Source organism: Zalophus californianus, chromosome 3 (assembly GCF_009762305.2).
Source record: "Zalophus californianus isolate mZalCal1 chromosome 3, mZalCal1.pri.v2, whole genome shotgun sequence".
NCBI lineage: Eukaryota > Metazoa > Chordata > Mammalia > Carnivora > Otariidae > Zalophus > Zalophus californianus.
Genome location: NC_045597.1, coordinates 112,117,343 through 112,139,459, shown reverse-complemented (window position 1 = coordinate 112,139,459; position 22,117 = coordinate 112,117,343). Strand labels below are relative to the sequence as shown.

Genomic DNA, 22,117 nt, shown 5'->3' with positions numbered 1-22,117 from the left:
TTTCTTAATCTGTTTCCTCTTTCTTCATTTTTGTCACTTCATTTCTTCATCTATTTTTACCAACTTGTGTAGAAAAATGTACTAGTAGTTCTACCTATATCCTTGTACTTTAGTGATAAAAGATGGAAGAGAGCTTTTTCCCACCAATTTCATTAAAACTAAATATTCTAGTAAAGGAATTGATATGTCTGGCTTGGGTAATGCAACCACCTTAATAGTCGCAAGGAAGTGGGGTACTATGATCACTTCCACCCAACCTGAGGTCATGGTGTATCATTTCCTAGAGTAAAGGACTAGAAGTTGACATTTATAAATATCATAACCTTATAACAAAGAATTTAAAAGTAACTTTATTCTGTTTTTCTCATCTTTGCTTCTATATTACTTCACAGTTTTCTATTCTTCTCAGTTTAATTCCAAATACAACAAGACGGTTGTATCTGCCTACCTTTTAATTCCTGAAAGTACAGTTTGGGGCACCATTTTAACTGCAGTTACCAATTTGTTCCAGGAATCATATATCATTTTCTCTGTGTGCCTTACTTAGATACAGCATATATAGTCTTAATATGAAAGCTTTCAACAAATATTTTCATGCTGGGGACTTACATCACAGAAAAACCTTGGTGGGCAATGTTTCTAAATTATTATTTAACATTTTCAACCATATGTTTTTTGTTGGATCTTTGTCCATATGTCTAATTGTCATGGCAAATTATTCTTTTACTGGTTCACAGTATTTTTTTTCTCTTAAGATATTCTGCATCTATCCTGTATTTCCTCTTCATGGATGTTTTCTAGAAGGAAAAATCAGAAAAATACCCTCAACCATTAACAGATGTACTTTTTCATACTTTTCTGTCTCTGTTTCCATACTTTAGTTATTTAATAGGTATCAGGATAGTGCAAGGTTCAATATATAACTTTCTATTATTTTAGAGTGCATATGGTTATATGTTATATATTAACTGAGTGTGGGATTAGTTGATAATAGATTTTATAGTATTAAAGAAGTACACCCTTGGAACTTATTGCTTTGAATATTTTGTGATTCCCTGGTATCATCTTTTGATAAAAAGTGTTATTTCTTAAATTATGTTCTTAAATTATGAAGAAGAAAAGAAGGCAATAGCTGAAGATACAACAACAAAGTCAGACAAAATAAATGAAACAATATTAGAATTTTTCCAAGTAACTCCATTGCATCCCAGAACATAGTATAAGATTTATAGAAATGAAAAATATCCACCATCCAACAAGGTACAATTCACAATGTTTGGCAGTCAGTCAAAGACCAACAGTCAATAAAGAGGCAAGAAAATATGAACCATAGTGAGGAAAATAATGAGTCAGTTGAAACTGACACACAATGAACATAGATAGCAAATCATTAATAAAACAATATTATAATAGTTATCATAAAACAAGCAGTCGTTATGACTCTATTTCATATGTTTAAAGAGTTATGGTGAGAAATGGAAAATATGAAAAAAATTCAGAATGAAATCTCAAGAATAAAGGCTATAATGTCGGAGATAAAAAAATACACTGGGTGGGATTAACTATAGATTAGATATTGCAGAAGAAAATAATAGTGAATTTGAAGACTTAGCAATAAAAACTATCCACAATAAAACAAAGGGAAAAAAAGGACTTAAAGAATGAAGAAGTTATTCCTGAGCAGTGGAACAACTTCAAGTGGCCTAACATAGAGGTAATTGTTGTCCCAGAAGGAGGAGAAAGAGAGAAGAAAAAGAAAATATATTTAAAGAGATAATGGCCCAAAATTTTCCAAACTCAATGAAAACTATACTTTCACAAATCCAAGAAGCTCAAAGAACTCCAAACACAAGAAACATGGGGAAAAAAAACAAAACAACACAACTATACTGAGGCATATCATAATACAATTCTTCAAAATCTGTATGAAGAGAAACTCTTGAAAATATTCAGGAAAAAAAGATATGTTACATACAGAGGAACAAAGATAAAAATGATATTAGATTTTTTGTCTGAGCAAAGCAAGTGAGAAGATAATGGAACCACATCTCTACAGTACTGAAAACCAAAGATTGTCAGTTTAGAATTTCATAGTTGGCATATATATTTTCCAAAAGTGAAGGTAGAATAAAGACATTTTCAGATATATAGAACCTGAGGAAATTCATCACCAGCAGACTTGCCCTACAAGATATATTATAGTAAGTCTTTTAGACAGAAAGAAAATGATAGTGGATGAAAATTGAGATTTCCACAAAAGAATAAAGAGAATGACATTTACATGTGTAAATGTACATATTTTTTCTTATTGTTTAAATATCTTTAAAGGATATTTGACTATTTGAACAAAAATAATAATTTATCGAGGAGCTTATACCATAAAAAGTGAAACACATGGCAATAGTTACAGTCCTCCAGGTCGTCTGAAGAGTGTTTCCAGCACTGTCTATCTTTTTAATTTTTTTTATTGTTATGTTAATCACCATATATTACATAATTTGTTTTTGATGTAGTGTTCCATGATTCATTGTTTGTTCATAACACCCAGTGCTCCATGCAGAATGTGCCCTCTTTAATACCCATCACCAGGCTAACCCATGCCCCTACCCTCCTCCCCTCTAGAAACCTCAGTTTGTTTTTCAGAGTCCATCATCTCTCATGGTTCGTCTCCCCCTCTGACTTACTCCCCTTCATTCTTCCTCTCCTGCTATCTTCTTCTTTTTCTTTTTCCTTAAAATATGTTGCATTATTTGTTTCAGAAGTACAGATCTGGGATTCAACAGTCTTGCACAATTCACAGCACTCACCGTAGCACATACCCTCCCCAATGTCTATCACCCAGCCACCCCATCCCTCCCACCCCCAACCACTCCAGTAACACTCAGTATGTTTCCTGAGATTAAGAATTCCTCATATCAGTGAGGTCATATGATACATGTCTTTCTCTGATTGACTTATTTCATTCAGCATAACACCCTCCAGTTCCATCCACGTCGTTGCAAATGGCAAGATCTCATTCCTTTTGATGGCTGCATAATATTCCATTGTGTATATATACCACTTCTTCTTTATCCATTCATCTGTCGATGGACATCTTGGCTCTTTCCACAGTTTGGCTATTGTGGACATTGCTGCTATAAACATTGGGGTGCACGTACCCCTTCGGGTCCCTACATTTGTATCTTTCTGGTAAATACCCAGTAGTGCAATTGCTGGATCGAATGGTAGCTCTAATTTCAACTGTTTGAGGAACCTCCATACTGTTTTCCAGAGTGGTTGCACCAGCTTGCATTCCCAGCAACAGTGTAGGAGGGTTCCCCTTCCTCCACATCCCCGCCAACATCTGTTGTTCCCTGACTTGTTAATTTTAGCCATTCTGACGGGTGTGAGGTGGTATCTCATTGAGGTTTTGATTTGGATTTCCCTGATGCCGAGTGATGTTGAGCAATCTTCATTTGCCTGTTGGCCATTTGGATGTCTTCTTTGGAAAAATGTCTGTTCATGTCTTCTGCCCATTTCTTGATCGGATTATTTGTTCTTTGGGTGTTGAGTTTGATAAGTTCTTTATAGATTTTGGATACGAGCCCTTTATCTGATATGTCATTTGCAAATATTTCCTCCCATTCTGTTGGTTGTCTTTTGGTTTTGTGGACTGTTTCTTTTGCTGTGCAAAAGCTTTTTATCTTGATGAAATCCCAATAGTTCATTTTTGCCCTGGCTTCCCGTGCCTTTGGCGATGTTTCTAGGAAGAAGTTGCTGCAGCTGAGGTCGAAGAGGTTGCTACCTGTGTTCTCCTTTAGGATTTGGATAGACTCCTGTCTCACGTTTAGGTCTTTCAACCATTTGGAGTCTATTTTTGTGTGTGGTGTAAGGAAATGGTCCAGTTGCATTCTTCTGCATGTGGCTGTCCAATTTTCCCAACACCATTTTTTGAAGAGACTGTCTTTTTTCCATTAGACATTCTTTCCTGCTTTGTCGAAGATAAGCTGACCATAGAGTTGAGGGTCCATTTCTGGGCTCTCGATTCTGTTCCATTGACCTATGTGTCTGTTTTTGTGCCAGTACCATACTGTCTTGATGATGCCAGCTTTGTAATAGAGCTGGAAGTCCGGAATTGTGATGCCGCCAGCTTTGCTTCTCTTTTTCAAGATTCCTCTGGCTATTCGGACTCTCTTCTGGTTCCATACAAATTTTAGGATTAGTTGTTCCATTTCTTTGAAAAAAGTGGATGGTATTTTGATGGGGATTGCATTGAATGTGTAGATTGCTCTAGGTAGCATTTACATCTTCACAATGTTGGTTCTCCCAATCCATGAGCATGGAACGTTTTTCCATTTCTTTGTGTCTTCTTCAATGTCTTTCCTGAGTATTTTATAGTTTTCTGAGGACAGATCCTTTGCCTCTTTGGTTAAATTTATTCCTAGGTATCTTATGGTTTTGGGTGCAATTGTAAATGGGATCGACTCCTTGATTTGTCTCTCTTCTGTCTTGTTGTTGGTGTATAGGAATGCCACTGATTTCTGTGCATTGATTTTATATCCTGCTACTTTACTGAATTCCTGTATGAGTTCTAGCAGTTTTGGGGTGGAGTCTTTTGGGTTTTCCACATACAGTATCATATCATCTGCAAAGAGTGAGAGTTTGACTTCCTCTTTGCCGATTTGGATGCCTTTGGTTTCTTTTTGTTGTCTGATTGCTGTGGCTAGGACTTCTAATACTATGTTGAATAGCAGTGGTGAGAGTGGACATCCCTGCCGCGTTCCTGACCTTAGGGGAAAAGCTCTCAGCCTTTCCCCATTGAGAATGATATTCGCTGTAGGTTTTTCATAGATGGCTTTTATGATATTGAGGTATGTACCCTCTATCCCTATACTCTGAAGAGTTTTGATCAAGAAAGGATGCTGTACTTTGTCAAATGCTTTTTCTGCATCTATTGAGAGGATCATATGATTCTTGTTCTTTCTTTTGTTAATGTATTGTATCACGTTGATTGATTTGCGGATGTTGAACCAGCCTTGCAGCCCAGGGATATCCCACTTGGTCGTGGTGAATAATCCTTTTAATGTACTGTTGGATCCTATTGGCTAGTATTTTGGTGAGAATTTTTGCATCCGTGTTCATCAAAGATATTGGTCTGTAATTCTCCTTTTTGATGGGGTCTTTGACTGGTTTTGGGATCAAGGTAATGCTGGCCTCATAAAATGAGTTTGGAAGTTTTCCTTCCATTTCTATTTTTTGGAACAGTTTCAGGAGAATAGGTATGAATTCTTCTTTAAATGTCTGATAGAATTCCCCTGGGAAGCCATCTGGCCCTGGGCTTTTGTATCTTGGGAGATTTTTGATGACTGCTTCAATTTCCTTAGTGGTTATAGGTCTGTTCAGGTTTTCTATTTCTTCCTGGTTCAATTTTGGTAGTTGATACATCTCTAGGAATGCACCCATTTCTTCCAGGTTATCTAATTTGCTGGCATAGAGTTGCTCATAATATGTTCTTATAATTGTTTGTATTTTTTTGGTGTTGGTTGTGCTCTCTCCTCTTTCATTCATGATTTTGTTGATTTGGGTCATTTCTCTTTTCTTTTTGATAAGTCTGGCCAGGGGTATAAGAGTCTTGTTAATTCTTTCAAAGAACCAGCTCCTAGTTTTGTTGATCTGTTCTACTGTTCTTTTGGTTTCTAGTTCATTGATTTCTGCTCTGATCTTTATGATTTCTCTTCTCCTACTGGGTTTAGGCTTTATTTGCTGTTCTTTCTCCAGCTCCTTTAGGTGTAGGGTTAGTTTGTGTATTTGAAACCTTTCTTGTTTCTTGAGAAAGGCTTGTATTGCTATATACTTTCCTCTCAGGACTGCCTTTGCTGTATCCCAAAGATTTTGAACAGTTGTGTTTTCATTTTCACTGGTTTCCATGAATTTTTTTAATTCTTCTTTAATTTCCTGGTTGACCCATTCATTCTTTAGTAGGATGCTCTTTAGCCTCCATGTATTTGAGTTCTTTCTGACTTTCCTCTTGTGGTTGAGTTCTAGTTTCAAAGCATTGTGGTCTGAAAATATGCAGGGAATGATCCCAATCTTTTGGTACCAGTTGAGACCTGATTTGTGACCTAGGATGTGATCAATTCTGGAGAATGTTCCATGGGCACTAGAGAAGAATGTGTATTCTGTTGCTTTGGGATGGAATGTTCTGAATATGTCTGTGAAGTCCATTTGGTCCAGTGTGTCATTTATAGTCTTTATTTCCTTGTTGATCTTTTGCTTAGATGATCTGTCCATTTCAGTCAGGGGGTGTTAAAGTCCCCCACTATTATTGTATTGTTGTCAATGTGTTTCTTTGCTTTTGTTATTAATTACCTTATATAATTGGCTGCTCCCATGTTTGGGGCATAGATATTACAATTGTTAGATCTTCTTGTGGGATAGACCCTTAAAGTAAGATATAGTGTCCTTCTTCATCTCTTATTACAGTCTTTGTTTTAAAATCTAGTTTGTCTGATATAAGGATTGCCACCCCAACTTTCTTTTGTTGTCCATTAGCATGGTAAATTGTTTTCCACCCCCTCACTTTCAATCTGGGGGTGTCTTTGGGTCTAAAATGAGTCTCTTGCAGACAGCATATTGATGGGTCTTCTTTTTTAATCCAATCTGATAGCCTGTGTCTTTTGATTGGGGCATTGAGCCCATTTACATTCAGCGTAACTATTGAAAGGTATGAATTTAGTGCCATTGTATTGCCTGTAAGGTGACTGTTACTGTATGTTGTCTGTGTTCCTTTCTGATCTTTGCTGCTTTTAGGCTCTCTCTTTGCTTAGAAGACCCCTTTCAATATTTCTTGGAGGGCTGGTTTCGTGTTTGCAAATTCCTTTAGTTTTTGTTTGTTCTGGAAGCTTTTTATCTTTCCTTCTATTTTCAATGATAGCCTAGCTGGATATAGTATTCTTGGCTGCATATTATTCTTGTTTAGTGCTCTGAAGATATCTTGCCAGTCCTTTCTGGCCTGCCAGGTCTCTGTGGATAGGTCTGTTGCCAATCTAATGTTTCTACCATTGTAGGTTATGTATCTCTCCTCCCGAGCTGCTTTCAGGATTTTCTCTTTGTCTCTGAGACTCGTAAGTTTTACTATTAGATGTTGGGGTGTTGACCTATTTTTATTGATTTTGAGAGGGGTTCTCTGTGCCTCCTGGATTTTGATGCCTGTTTCCTTCCTCACATTAGGGAAGTTCTCTGCTATTATTTGCTCCAATATACCTTCTGCCCCCCTCTCTCTCTCTCTTCTTCTTCTGGGATCCCAATTATTCTAATGTTGTTTCGTCTTATCGTATCACTTATCTCTCGAATTCTGCCCTCGTGATCCTGTAGTTGTTTATCTCTCTTTTTCTCAGCCTCTTTATTTTCCATCATTTGGTCTTCTATATCACTGATTCTCTCTTCTGCCTAATTTATCCTAGCATTTAGTGCCCCCATTTTTGATTGCACCTCATCAATAGCCTTTTGGATTTCGACTTGGTTAGATTTTAGTTCTTTTATTTCTCCAGAAAGGGTTTCTCTAATAACTTCCACGATTTTTTCAAGCCCAGCTAGTATCTTTAAAGTCAAGATTCTCAACTCTAGGTCTGACATCGTACTAATGTCCATATTGAGTAGGTCCCTGGCTGATGGTACTACCTCTTGTTCTTTTTGCTGAGGTGATTTTTTATCCTGTCATTTTGTCCAGAGGAGAATAGATGAATGAGAGAACAAAATGCTAACAGGTTTACAATGTCCCCAGCAAATATACTGTATACAAATCAGAAAAGACCTGAAACCAGGGGAAAAGAAAGGGAAAGAAAGAAAAAAGAAAGAGAAAAAAAAGAAAAAAGATAAAAACAAAAACAGAACAATACAAAAAAAGCAGAATATGATCAAATATGATCAGGCTAGTGCATAGATCAGTGCCACACACTAGATTTTGGGTGTATTTTGGTCTCTTAGAAGAAAGTGCCTCCTAAAATTTTAAAGGAGGAAAGACATATACGTACAAAATAAGGGTTGATACAATGAAGGGATGGAAGATGACTGTAAAGATGAAAATTATAAAAGATTTTATAAAAGGACTTGATAAGATAAGTTGTTTGAAAAAAGAAAGAAGACTTAAGAAAAAAAAAAAGGAAAAAGGGAAAGAATGTGATCAGTCAGGAGACTAGAACAAAGCCATACACTAGTGATTTAGGGTATATTTTGATCTGTTAGAAGAAACTGTATCTCAAAATTTTAAAGAGAGAACAACTTATATATATATGCCAAAAATAAGGGTAACTACTATGAAGGGATAAAATATGACTCTAAAAATGAAAAATAAAAAAATGTTGTTTTTTTTTTTTTAAAGGGATTGATAAAATGTTGGTTGAAAAAGGGAAAAAGAAAAAAAAAACAGTTAACAGGCTGGGTGATAGACATTGGGGAAGATATGTGTTACAGTGAGTGCTGTGAATTGTGTAAGACTGTTGAATCACAGATCTGTACTTCTGAAACAAATAACGCAACATATTTTAAGAAAAAAGAAAAAGAAGAAGATAGCAGGAGAGGAAGAATGAAGGGGAGTAAGTCAGAGGGGGAGACGAACCAGGAGAGATGATGGACTCTGAAAAACAAACTGAGGTTTCTAGAGGGGAGGAGGGTAGGGGGATGGGTTAGCCTGGTGATGGGTATTAAAGAGGGCACATTCTGCATGGAGCACTGGGTGTTATGAACAAACAATGAATCATGGAACACTACACCAAAACAAATGATGTAATATATGGTGATTAACATAACAATAAAAAAATTTAAAAAAATTAACTTTGATGAACTAATGAATCATGGTAAAAAAAAGCCATGAATTCTATGTGCAGTATTCCCCTAGCGCTGGAGTTCTCCCGTTCTCCTTAATCGGTAAACTTGGTCTTGGCTTGCTGGCTGTTCGTGCTGATCTTCTGGGGGAGGGGCCTGTTGCCGTGGTTCCCAAATGTCTTTGCCGGAGGCTGAATTGCCCCGCCCTTGTTGGTCCGGGCTAAGGAAGCTGCTCGGGTTTGCTCTCAGGAGCTTTTGTTCCCTGCAAGCTCTCGGTACAGCTTTGGAGGACCAGGGCGAAAATGGTGGCCTCCCAGTCTCCACCCGGAGGAGCTGAGAACTCAGGGCCCCGCTCCTCAGTGCGCCCCCAGAGAAAAGCAGTCACTTCCGTGTCCCTGGTCTCCGGCCTCACTCCGTGCTCACCCGGCCTGTGACCGAGCGTTTCTATCTCTGGCACCCGACCCCGTGTGGAGTCTCCAAACCCAGCAGATCCCTGTGGTGCGTTCCCGTGCCGCTCCTCCTGGGGGAGGAAGGGGAGTCTCCCCAGCTCTGCCGCTTGTTGGGTCCCTGCTGGAGGAGTAGTGGCCTGACTGGGTCACAGATCACAGTTTATGGCAACCCCGAGCTGAGAGCCCGCGCCTCGGCTCCGTCTCTGCAGCCGGCTTCCCCGCTCCGATACCTGGGAGCTCTGCCACACTCAGGCACCCCCGGTCTTTCTGTGACCCCAAGGGTCCTGAGACCACACTGTCCCAGGAGGATTCCACTCCCTGCTTAGCCACTGCAGCGACATCCCTCAGTGGAGCCGACTTCTAAAAGTTCTGATTTTGTGCTCCGCGGCTCTAGCACTTGCCAGAAGCGGCCGACGGAGGCCCCCTCCCCCACCATCTATCCTCCCGAATATCGCCTCGGATTCACTTCTCCGCACGTCCTACTTTCCAGTAAGTGGTCGCTTCTCTCTTCAGAGAGTTGTTGCTACTCTCCTCTTCGATCTCCTGTTGAGTTCGTAGGTGTTCAGAATGGTTTGATCCCTATTCAGCTGAGTTCCTGAGACCAGACGAAATCCAGGTCTCCTACTCCTCTGCCATCTTCCAGCACTGTCTATTTAACCGATAACCTTGTTGTCCATAAAATTACAGGACAATGACCCTGAATGCAGGACTTGTGTTCCAATTCTACAAGAATGGAAATGGGTTCAGCTTTGGCATTTTGAAATCTTTGCCATACTGCCAGATGGATTGCTCTAGGACCTTGATAGTCATTTTGCTTCGAGTCTCAATATGTAAATCTCTAGAATGGGGCCATTAATGCCACTAAATTTTACTGATAAAATGTATAATATTAATGAAAAATCTATTATTCAATTTGTGTCTACTGAAGGCTGAAAAAGTGGGAGGACTATTACATTTTAAATGATGGCTCTCTAAATATTGCAAAGATTGTGCTCCTTATGTCTTGAATCACAAATACGTGGAGAAAGAGATCAAATACAGAAAAAAGAGGGAAGAATTTTACTTTTGAACTTTTGCACGTGGAAGATTATAGGCATAACTGGAAATTGTACAAAGGCCTTGCAATTATAGATTGATCTACCTGTATATTTTCAGAACTAAGTAATGTCTACCACTCCAAGGGGGGATTAAAAAAAAACATAATAGTAGTTTTTGTAGCTATATACAAATGATAAAAGCAAAGACATCAAAGTGGGTAGCCTTTCAACTCATGCTCAATTAGAATAAAAGTTTGGTTGCTGTTTTAAACATTTATGACTAACTAACTGTGACAGGCTCTCAGCTTTGCAAACAGGATGATTTTCAGTTGACTTTTGATCTGACTGACAGTTCCTTATACACTTCAGTGTTAGTTTATAACACACAAGCCCACATCTGAATACACATGTGACTAATTAGGGACTGTTTATGGATCATCCACATAAATTTAACACACAAGAGTGAAGGCATTTTAAACCAGAGGTCATAATTTTAATGAAATAGAGTTAATTAACAAAGGTGCTTGACCTATTTTGTGTTGTTAAATTTTCAAAAAATGGAATAAAATCCAAAGTAAAGTGTGTTTTGTATGTATATCTGGTGAGGCATATTAGATCATTTTAAAAGTTAATACTATGATTATGAAATGAAAAATTATTTAGGTGCCTTTAAAAAAAATGGTTGCAATGTAATCAACTTATACTATAGACAGGACTTTGGATCTTGATTTCTAAGAACTTTGTGTTTTGTCTCAAAAGGCATAATATTCATTGCTTTAAAGTTTGGATTGCACCCTGACTCTCAGGCCTAAATTCCAGCTGTCACTTACTAGCTGATGAATTTATACAAATTAGTTAAACTCATTGTGCCTTAATTTTCGTATCTGAAGCATGGGGATAATAATAGCACCTACAGAGGATTGTTGTGAGAATTAAATTTGTTAACACATGTAAATCACTTAAAAGATTGGCAACACTTGAGAAATGCTCAATAATTACTACTATTATTTCAGAAAAATAATAACTGTTAGTTATAAACTGCTTATACTGTGCCATAGTGAGAAATGAAAAGGTAATTCTATAAGGAGACACAAAAAGTTCTTGGAACTCAGATTATTTAGTAATTTATAATAATTATATTCATAATACAATACTTTAAATATATAACAAATTTAGAAACATTATTGCCCAAATCAGTCCTTCATCTATTTTAGACAGAGAGTACCATTCTCAAGATTTGTCTGAAGAAAGAGACTCTCTCTGAACTCAACATGGTAACTTGAATGTCATCTAAGGGAGATGCTTATGATGGCCCACCATGCTGGGTAAAGTGAGAAGACCCAGGATTTCAATAAATTCTCCATAGATCTTAGAGATAATGGTGACCTTGACATTTCCTCTAGACACAACAGGTTCTGAATTTTTGCTTTTGTTGAGCTAATTCATTTCATGTCCTGGTGTTTAGTCTTTTATTTCATCTTGTATCATACAGTAACTTTACTCATTTTAGCTTACCTCTGTAGCCACTGTCAGATTTCAACCACTGAAAGGTAGACTATACTACCTCCCTGGAACCTGCTATTGTCCTACCCCAGGCACTCACTTTTCTGTGGGTGTTTTTCTGCTTTCTGTGGCAAGATTGTCTTTGATGATTTGGGGGCTCACTAACCCAGACACAAGTGTAGTCCATGAATGGAATAGTTAACACCTCTGGGGATGGCCCTCAACCAATGGGAAACAGGAATCAATGATCAGAGGACTCCAGACTCCTGTGTTTCAGAGATAACCTGCAAATCTCTCCCAGACCATGAAGGAATAAAGGTCTATATTAAGGATCTTGATGATGTGCTATTACTCTGTGTTTTTCTCCCTCCTTTTCTCATTCTCCCTATTCACTTCTCCTCCTTTGAATCACATTAAATAAGTAAACTACTTGGGCACAATTATTTGTCCATGTAGGCTTTGCTTTTGGGGGAACCCAAACAGTCATTTTCCCAAATTTTCCTGGCATAAGATGCTGGGTTAGGAGGCTTTTTCTTTTTTCTCTAAAGATTTACTTATTTATTTAAGGGAGAGAGAGAAACAGTGTGGCAGAAGGCGAAGAAGAGAGCGTCTTTAAAAAAAAGAAAAGATTTATTTATTTATTTGAGAGAGAGAGAGGAAGGGAGGGCAAAGGGAGAGGGAGAGAATCTCAAGCAGACTCCTCGCTGAGCGTGAAGCCTGACACAGGGCTCGGGGATTGGTCCCAGAACCCTGAGTTCATGACCTGAAACAAAACCAAGAGTCAGATGCTTAACTGACTGAGCCACCCGGGCTCCCCTTGACATTACATTTCGTGAAAGTACTCAGGTCCTTCTATGACTAGAAACTGTCAACAAGCAATATTTCTCCACAGGCTCTAGTCTTCCAGCAAGTTTCTTGACTTGTACTCTTCTTTCAAAAGCTTCCATCTTTTACTATCCTCCTTCATCCTCTAATTTATCTTAACTTCACACACTGAGCACTTTATCTGTTCTTTACCTGGTTCATAGTAGTGATTGTCTATAAAGTGTTTCCTTTTTTTTAATTAAGGATTTCCTAATCAAAATTTGTAATCTCACTAGAGAAAAATCTCTGGAGCAAGAAGTTGAAACAGCAATGCTTTCCTTTATTTATACAAGCACTCCTCACTTAATATATGAACTCTAATAGGATACCTAGTGAAAAGAGACTAATTTTTATTTTTAAGGGACCATGCCAAGAGATACTAAGCAAGTACATTCCAGCATGGGGAAACAGATATTCTTTGATTCTTCCCTCAATATTTGCATGGATCCCATTGCCTCAGAGGAGTATGGTTTGCCTCCTCCAATCCTCTGTGTTATTTGGAAGTAAATTTGTTATATATATATATATATATATATATATAGCGATCTCTGAGTCTCTTGAGAGGCAATGACAAAGACCCTAACCCACTCTTTTTTGAGAACCAATGCTCATTAAGCTTCTCTATTCGTTGACTATAACATTCCTGATTAAATTTTGCTGTCTTGGAAAGCATATTAAATCATTAGAGAAGAAATAATCACATGAGAAGTTGATATCCAGAGTAGTTACCTGAGCTCAAAGGCCATTCATATTGGGTGAGCAGAAGGCCCTGAGACCTTTGCTTAATGTTTATGTTTATGGAAGAATGACTAAACTTTTGAGTATAAACTAATGTTAATATTAATTTAAATTTTAACTCCAGTAGCACACATGGAAGTGCCATTTGACTTGAGTAAGCACCTGGGCTACTAATAATACCATTGCCATTGAAAGAATGATCTTAGTTCTCTCTTTGAGAATGATCTACTCTCTTTCTCCCTTCTGGTATTGGAAGTACAGTAAAACAAGATAAGCAGTAGCTATAATTTCTACTAAATATATAAACCTAAGTGATTAATTTAAAAACAAAATAGGATATGATTTATATCCCAACCTAGTGGGGAAAAAAATCACACCAGTTACTCTGCAAAGAGTAATAGCAGTATTTTGATAATATTTTCAATCTGTTGTCCCAAATGTTGAGTTGATATTAAAGACATGCTAAATAATGAATATACAACATGAGCATAGAGGTAGGTTAATTATGCTACCTTGTGCAAGGCTCATTCATAAAAGCAGTAAGAGGCAGATGAATCAGCAAAAGAGAATGCAATTTTTGAGAAAAGTGAAAAGGAAATCAATAGCAGGGAGTATCACAAGATCAAGCAAAACAGGCATTCAAAATTGAGAGAGTGATTGATGTTGTCACATGCTGAAGATAAATATAAAAGAGGATTCACTGTAAGTCTTGATATCAGATTTATATATCAAAATAATGTAATGCAGTAGCAAAAGTTAAGGGTACTGAAACCAGTGTCATTCTCAGAGTGACCACAAGACGTTTGATGTTTTATTGTCTCATCGTTCTCATCTGTATTTAGTCGACTTGGTATAAGGAGATGACAAAAATGATATAATCTGTGTATTTAGCATAGAGCCTAGTATATAGCAAGTGCTGTCCACAAATCTATTAAAATATTTAATGAGCTTCAGTAAAAGAGTGTTTTAAAAAGATTGATCTGTATGGAAGTCATTGATGGGGGAGTTAGAATGCCTCATGGAAAGTTATGGAAGAATATGTAGATGAGTTAGGGATGCAAGTCCCCTTAATAAGTAAATAAAATCCCTCTTCCTCACACTTTTGATTAATTAATGGCTAAATATAAAACTGTAAGACCAAACTAGAATGGGAGAGTTGTTTTAGAGTGGAAAATTAATAGTTTTAATTGATGGAGAAGACGAAAGAAAAAATATTTTACTGATGTTATTTCTACTATCACACAGCTGTTGGCATCAGACTTAATGATTTAGTAAAAGGCTTGCTTTGGAATACAGTGTCATTGGAGATGGCTGAAGATATTTTTATGGCAGTATCAGAACCTTTCAAAGGATAAAAGGTTTACTTGGACTCAGCATGAGATAACATGTCTTTGAGAAGAGTGAGAACAATGAGTACCATGGACAGTGTCTCTTCCAGTTTAGACATTTCTGTCCCACCTTCACTTTTTGCCATAGCTATGTGCTACCTAAACAAGTACTTATTTAATATATTTCTTTAAATCAACTCCTTTTCAAAATCTTGAACATTTATATTACCTGAATATTGTCTATATTCCCAAGCAATAATATCTAAGGTATTTTTAATGTGTTGATTATCTTTTATATAATATATGTTAAAGCAAATGTACAACTATCTCAATTCTTAAATAATAAAATCTGTTCATTCATTGCCTTTACTCATCTTATCAACTGTCAGTGATAAGCTTGCTATACTTTGGGAAACAGTGTAATAAGGGGTAGAATAGAAAAAGAGAAAGAATGCAAAGTAATTAGAAGTTAGAGATTATCATTTGTGCCCAAATCTGTAGAACTCTGGGCTATCTGGGTCAGTAATTCTTTGCTGCCTCAGAGAAAAACAAAAACAAAAACAAACAAACAAACAAACAACAATAACAACAACAAAAAATCACAAAACTTTTCTTATTTTTAGGAGGGTATCAGAACCAGGAATGTGGTGCTTCTATCAAGCCTATATTATAAAATCCAAGGGTTGCTTACAATGTGACTCTTCTAGTTTGTAAGTCTTTAACAAACATTTAAACATACTTTAGCATATACTTTTAAATCCCTCCTTCAAAGTTCGGGATTTTCAAACATGAGTGCTTTATTCAAAGCTTCCGGCTTTGCTATAATTTTGAGATAGAACCAAGTGAAATAGAAGAACACTTGCTTATTCAGACCACTTCTTTAATTTTATATCTCAGAATATTTTCATAGGTAATATTTTAGCACCATGCACTGAGAGTATCTGTGGAACTTTCTGAGAATCTGCAGTGTAACGTGCTCAAATGTCTGAGTAACTAATAATATTTTCTTGATAACATAATGCTTTCATGTCACATAAAATGAAACTGTCAGCATTCCTTTGTAGGTGTCCCTCAAGCTTAAGAGCAGGTCCTTGACAGTTCTAGAATTGCCTTTAAATATCTTATTGAAATGTAGATTAACACTGTAACATCTTATAATGGTTGGAAAACCTTTCCCTTTTAATACTTGTAGATAAGCAAGTATTAGTAAGTATTAACATTAGCTGCTATATTTTAACATTTTTTCCCTAAATGTTATTCTTCCCCAGGACTTAATATTTAGATTCATTTTAAAACAGAGCAGATCACCTAAGACTGGAATGTAAATTTTGCAATAAAAAGTAATGTAGATAGATGTGTCTTTAGAACATCAATTTTTACTACTCATTACCAAGATCAGGTTAAGGATAAAAGCATTTGCTCCATCAAATATCTGGAGGGTCAAAAGAATCTAAAATGGAGAAAAATAACATAATACCCCACAAAATTTTAACACAGTGTATTAATTTAGCTATACTAAAGAAATATTTATTTATTAATTTAAAATTGTAATCAAGTCTATGATAACACAAGTAAAAATAAAACTCAGAGCCCTCACATTTTGGAGTTGCGATGTTTTGTCTTGAGGCTGCTGCCTTCTCACTCATCATTACCTGTGCCACACAGGTGAGTAGGGCAAGATAGAGGGGCTAGCTTCTACTCTTCCTACCCCCATGACCCATAGCACATGGTTTCACGATTCTACTTCCTTTCACTTTTGAAGTCTTAAGGTTGATAGTGATAGTAATCTTATTACTGCCATTAGCAGTCAGGATATATTGATCACATTTAACACCAAGAAAAGACCTGGTAAAGTAGATTCCCTAAGTAAATGACTCTTGGATTTTCCTTAAGTAAATGTCAGAGGTTTGATTTTAGTTTATCACCTCCAGCATTGCTAAATAAACTGTATAATATATCTTAACAATCAGTTAGGATTGTATAACTATATGGAGTAAATAATATATAATTATTGAATATTTATTCATGTCTAGAACTGTGCTAGAAATTATGAGATTTGCAAAAGACATAAGGCGTTTCTTTGTGTTTGTGGAAAATACAATCATATTGGAAAGATTAGATGGACATGCTTCATTTCAATTAAGGAACTGTGGAATAAATCAAATTATCTAACCCTTAAATTTATAGTAGAATAAACAGGAACAGAAACAATGATATCAGTAATGACTCCATTTAGGAGGAGGTAGAAACTGAATAATTTGGAATCAAAATTGGGGTCATAATTTTTCTGCAAATCTTAGTGGTGTTATCTTAATAATAGAACTCACCTATTGGGGACTGTAATAAAGAAATACCCCAGGTTTTATAAATTCACTAATGAAAACATGCCACTACAGTTTTATATGTATCTTGTGCTTTGCAACCTCTAACTTTGCCAAGAATAATTACGCAAATATTTGATTACAACCTAGGATGGATGTTAATACACACAGACACAGGGGAGGGCAGTTTGCTAATGGAAATGCTGGAGATTAGGTGTTAGAGCTAGTGCCCTTTTCAAAATTAAATGCAGAAGATAAGAGAATTTCTCTAACAAATTGCTGTTTACACAATTATTTTCGGTAAATTAGGGATTTTACTTACATTTCATTTTTAAGGAGAGGAATGAGGTAAACATCTCTATGCTGAAACATAAGTATTTTTATTACTTACATGTGATAAATAAGGAATATATATGTATATATATATTCCTTATGTGATACATAGGTTTATTGAAATAATTTTATTAAAATACCTAGAGATCACAAGAGGTATTCATGTCCCAAAATACTATAGTGGTTAACTAATATATTATTGTTTATCTATCAAAATAGTAGATTTTGAAATATGAACATTTCTTGGCAAAGGTGGAGTTAGAGAATGTGTCACCAAAATGGAATTGCTTCAATACTACAACAGGCAGATGCATATCAAATGTTTATAAACATCTGAACATAGATAAGAAAATATTGTCCTTATAACAGATGAAATTGAAACAATTTGTTTAAAAAAATTATCAGAAATGAAATGGAAAAAGGTCAGAGCCAGGTATGTAGAACGCCCAGGGCCTGTGATCCAAAGGAAAAGAAAAAAAAAAAAAAAATTAACATTAAAATACTCAATGAAATGACCTCAGTCCTATGGTAGTTCTTAGATATGCAAAAATGTTACATTTTTAAATTGTAGAAAAGAATTTTTCTTCTATACTATCTGATAATGAGAAAGCATTAAAGCACTTGGGAAGTATTTCCTCTCCTCAAATCCAAGATTAAATGTGAACAGGTTCACCATCAGGTTGTTCATGTATGAGCTTTTAAAAGGGAGAAATACTTGGTTTTCCCAATGGAGGTTAAACCTGGTATCTGAAAGGGAAAAAAGAACTAGAAAAAAATAAATAAATAGACTTAGCCAAGCCCTAGTAAAGAATCACATTTTATGAACACATTGTGAGTTTCTATTTAATATATAATAAATGAATCAAATCTGTAAGGATTAATTTTTTTTAAGATTTTATTTATTTGACAGAGAGAGACACAGCGAGAGAGGGAACACAGCAGGGGGAGGGGCAGAGGGAGAAGCAGGCTTCCCGCCCAGCAGGGAGCCTGATGCGGGGCTCCATCCCAGGACCCTGGTATCATGACCTGAGCGGAAGGCAGACACTTAACGACTGAGCCACCCAGGCGCCCTGGGTAAGGATTAATTTTATTAATTATTCTCTTTACAGTCTAGAGCATTAGAAGATTAGTTGTCCCAATAACCATTTTTTTTTTTTAAATCTAGAATCACCTGGGAAGCTTTTAAAGATTTATTTATTTATTTATTTATTTATTTATTTATTTATTTATTTATTTAAGGGGTGGAGGAACACAAGCGGGGGAGGGGGTGGGGGGAGAAGGAGAAAGAGAAGCAGACTCCCTGCTGATCAGGGAACCTGATGCGGGGCTCTATCCCAGGAACCAGAGATCATGACCTGAGCCAAAGACAGACACTTTACCAACTGAGCCACCAAGGTGCCCCTCTTGGGGAGCTTTTAAAAATACAAATGTGTTTTCTAAAATTTATTAATTCATAGAATATTTATTTAGCATTTAGTGTGTTCTAGTCACATTGATAGAGGACTCAAAGATGAAAATAGGTAATGCCTGCCTTCACAGAACTCAGTCTAGTGTGGAAAAAGAAAATAAGAAAATTAACCTTTATAATAGAAATTATACAATTTCAAAACAAGGAGTTTGAGAGTAAAAGATAAATACTGACAGAAATATTTTAAACAGAAAAAACTTGATGTAGGTTTCAATCCAAGAACAGAATTCTTACTGCTCTAAGAGCATTGCGTATAGGTGTTTGTGACAGAGAAAGTAGGTAAACCAGTTAGTGGGTCATTGCAATAGTTCAGGTAGGAAACGACAAAGGCTAGGAGAAAAATGGTTTGCAGAATACTTTCAGTTTGTTCTGTCCATGCCTTATGACACCCAAAATACTAATGATTATGCATGACATCAAGGGGTTTCTTTGTCTTTTAAATTCCACTTTGGTTTAGCTAATGGGAAATACCAGCCTGTGACTTGAGGTTGGCAACAGAATGAAGTTCGGTTTTTATTCCCCTGCTCCTTCTGTGCCTTGACCTCTCTTCTTCTATCAGAGGACATGGTTTATCTCAGACATCTCTCACCATGGAGCTAGGCTTTCTAGTTTCCAGTAACTTCCCTTTGTCCTTTCAGCCTACATTGTCAACAGCTTCCTGCTGCTTGTTCCTAGCTGTGGGATCTTGAAGTATTTCTGGTTGGTTTCCACAAACCTTACTTACCTTATCTTTTAAATATGTTTTCATTAAACATTTCCTTCATATTACCCACTCTAAGTGGGTTGCTCTTTTATGGCAGGACCCTGAATGATACATGTGGCAATTGTGGAGAAGACATGCAGACCTGTTTATATACATTTGATGCATACAGAGGATAGGACTTAGTGATAACTTAGAAATGAAGGGTGTGGAAAAGGGAGGTATCAAGGATGACTTCCAGGTTTCTGGCTTGAGCAGTAGCTGAATGGAGGTATTCTTTGTAAGAGATGAAGTTTCTCATCTCTAATGGAGAATTTAGGTGGGATGGGAGCAGGTCAGGACTTCTGTCTGGACCATATTAAGTGCGACTGTCAAGCTGACCATTTCAAATTAGTCAAAAGTCAGAAGAGAAGAGTAGGGATATCAGTACACATTTTGTTGAGGTGAGGGCATCAATGTCATTTCAATAGAGAACAGAAGTGAACATACAACAAGGTCCAATTCTTCATGAAATTTATGGTCTACTGGGGAAGAAGTCATGAAAAAAATAACGAACTACAATGTTAAATTAATCCTACACAATAAAAGTACAAGCAAGTATAAGATTATATAATGAGGGGCACCTGGGTGGCTCAGTCGGTTAAGCGTCTGCCTTTGGTTCAGGTCATGATCCCAGGGTCCTGGGATAGAGCCCAGCATCGGGCTCCCTGCTCAGTGGGGAGCCTGCTTCTCCTTCTCCTTATGCCCCTCTCCCTGCTTGTGCGCACTCTCTCTCTCTCTCTCAAATAAATAAATTAAATCTTTTTAAAAAGATAATATAATGAGGGGCGCCTGGGTGGCTCAGTTGGTTAAGCGACTGCCTTCGGCTCAGGTCATGATCCTGGAGTCCCGGGATCGAGTCCCACATCGGGCTCCCTGCTCAGCAGGGAGTCTGCTTCTCGCTCTGACCCTCTTCCCTCTCATGCTCTCTGTCTCTCATTCTCTCTCTCTCTCTCTCAAATAAATAAATAAAGTAAAATCTTTAAAAAAAAGATAATATAATGAGAAGACGATGTATTTTAGAGGTTGAAAGAAGTGACAGCTAATATTATATCCCAATAGAGACATGCTGAATAGATGAAAAGATGGAGGAAAACTATTCTAGGCAGTTGAAACAGTATTCGTCTTAAATCTCTGTGGAATAAAGGACATTAGTTCACTTGAGAAACTAAAAATTGGCCATTGTGGCTGAAGATTAGTGAGCAAAGGAAGAAGTAGCATAAAATTAGGTTGCTGAGGTTGACAGAAAACCAGATTATTAGGTCATGACTGTTAGGTTCTGACTATTAGGATGCTATTTGCCACCTAGTCCTAAAGCATCTTAACTTTAATGTAAATCTTAAAATGACCACAAGTGTCATAAAAACTCCACTATTAGATCTTATATCATGCACATCAGATAAAATTGGTTATACTCAATATTGTTCAAATTATTTTACAATTGGGCCAATTGATTAATCTATTTTTTAGAAAAACACTACTTGGTAAGGGCATCGATGGAAAAGAGAGTGTATTTGACAAATCGCATGGCAAACAAAACTGTACGGGTCTAATATTTATGTATGTCCTTATACCTTAAATTGAACCTCACAAATTGGAAATTATTTTTGGTTTTCCCTTCAGGTACCCTTACTCTTTATGACTTATTACATATGAAAAACAAACTTATCATATAGAAATACTGGGAAATAAAACCCTGAATATTACTTATAGGTTATACTGGCCATTTTCGCTAGGACTTTAACACTAAATTTAGTTATCTTAGTCTTTTTGCAAAAGCTAGTGTTTTTACTAGTTTAGTAGAAGATGTTCATATCTGAACCTGAGATTGCTTGGGGTAACTTACTGTGGCACCCATAACAAACACACAATTAACAAATTATAGCTCTATTCAAGGATGATACATTTATTCTTCAAATGAAGAAAAAATAAAAAAGAAATATTTTCAAAAAGAGCTAATTCTTATACAGTGCTACTATATGTGAGGCACTGTTTTAAAATCTTCATATATATTAAATCATTTACTCCTTGTAAAAATCCTATGAGGTAGGAACTCTTACCATTAGCAATTAGAGATGAGGCAACTCAACCACAGGTAGTTACTTAACCTGTCTAAGGATGCCCAGGCAGTACAATGTAGCCTGGAAATTCAATGTGATGGTCTTGCTTTAGTGTGTCATCCTTGTGCAGGCACCATGCTAATCTTCTCGGTATCATTTCAATTTTAGTATACGCATTGCCAAAGCGAGTATGACAGTCTTGTTTTAGAATTCTCCATCTCAGCTCTCACCAGTTGGTATTTTTCTTTAATGGAAGAAGATCTATTCAGGGAAAGTAAACTATCATATTATTGAATAGGTCTTAGATTAATTTATCGTGATATTTTCTTGAGCAGCAATGTCAAAGAATTGAAAACTTATGGATGTTATAGAAATGGATAAAACTGGTCAGTAGTTCTTATAACTAGGAATATGTCACTGCACAGATAAAGTGATATTTTTATCACTCTTTCTTTTCAATTTAAACACCTAAAGG

At 36.6% G+C, this 22,117-nt stretch overlaps 1 pseudogene; it reads right to left on the bottom strand.

Moving 5' to 3' along the window:
* Positions 1-21,727: 21,727 nt before the first annotated feature.
* Positions 21,728-21,828, bottom strand: LOC113921121 (annotated as a pseudogene).
* Between the last annotated feature and the right edge of the window lie 289 nt (positions 21,829-22,117).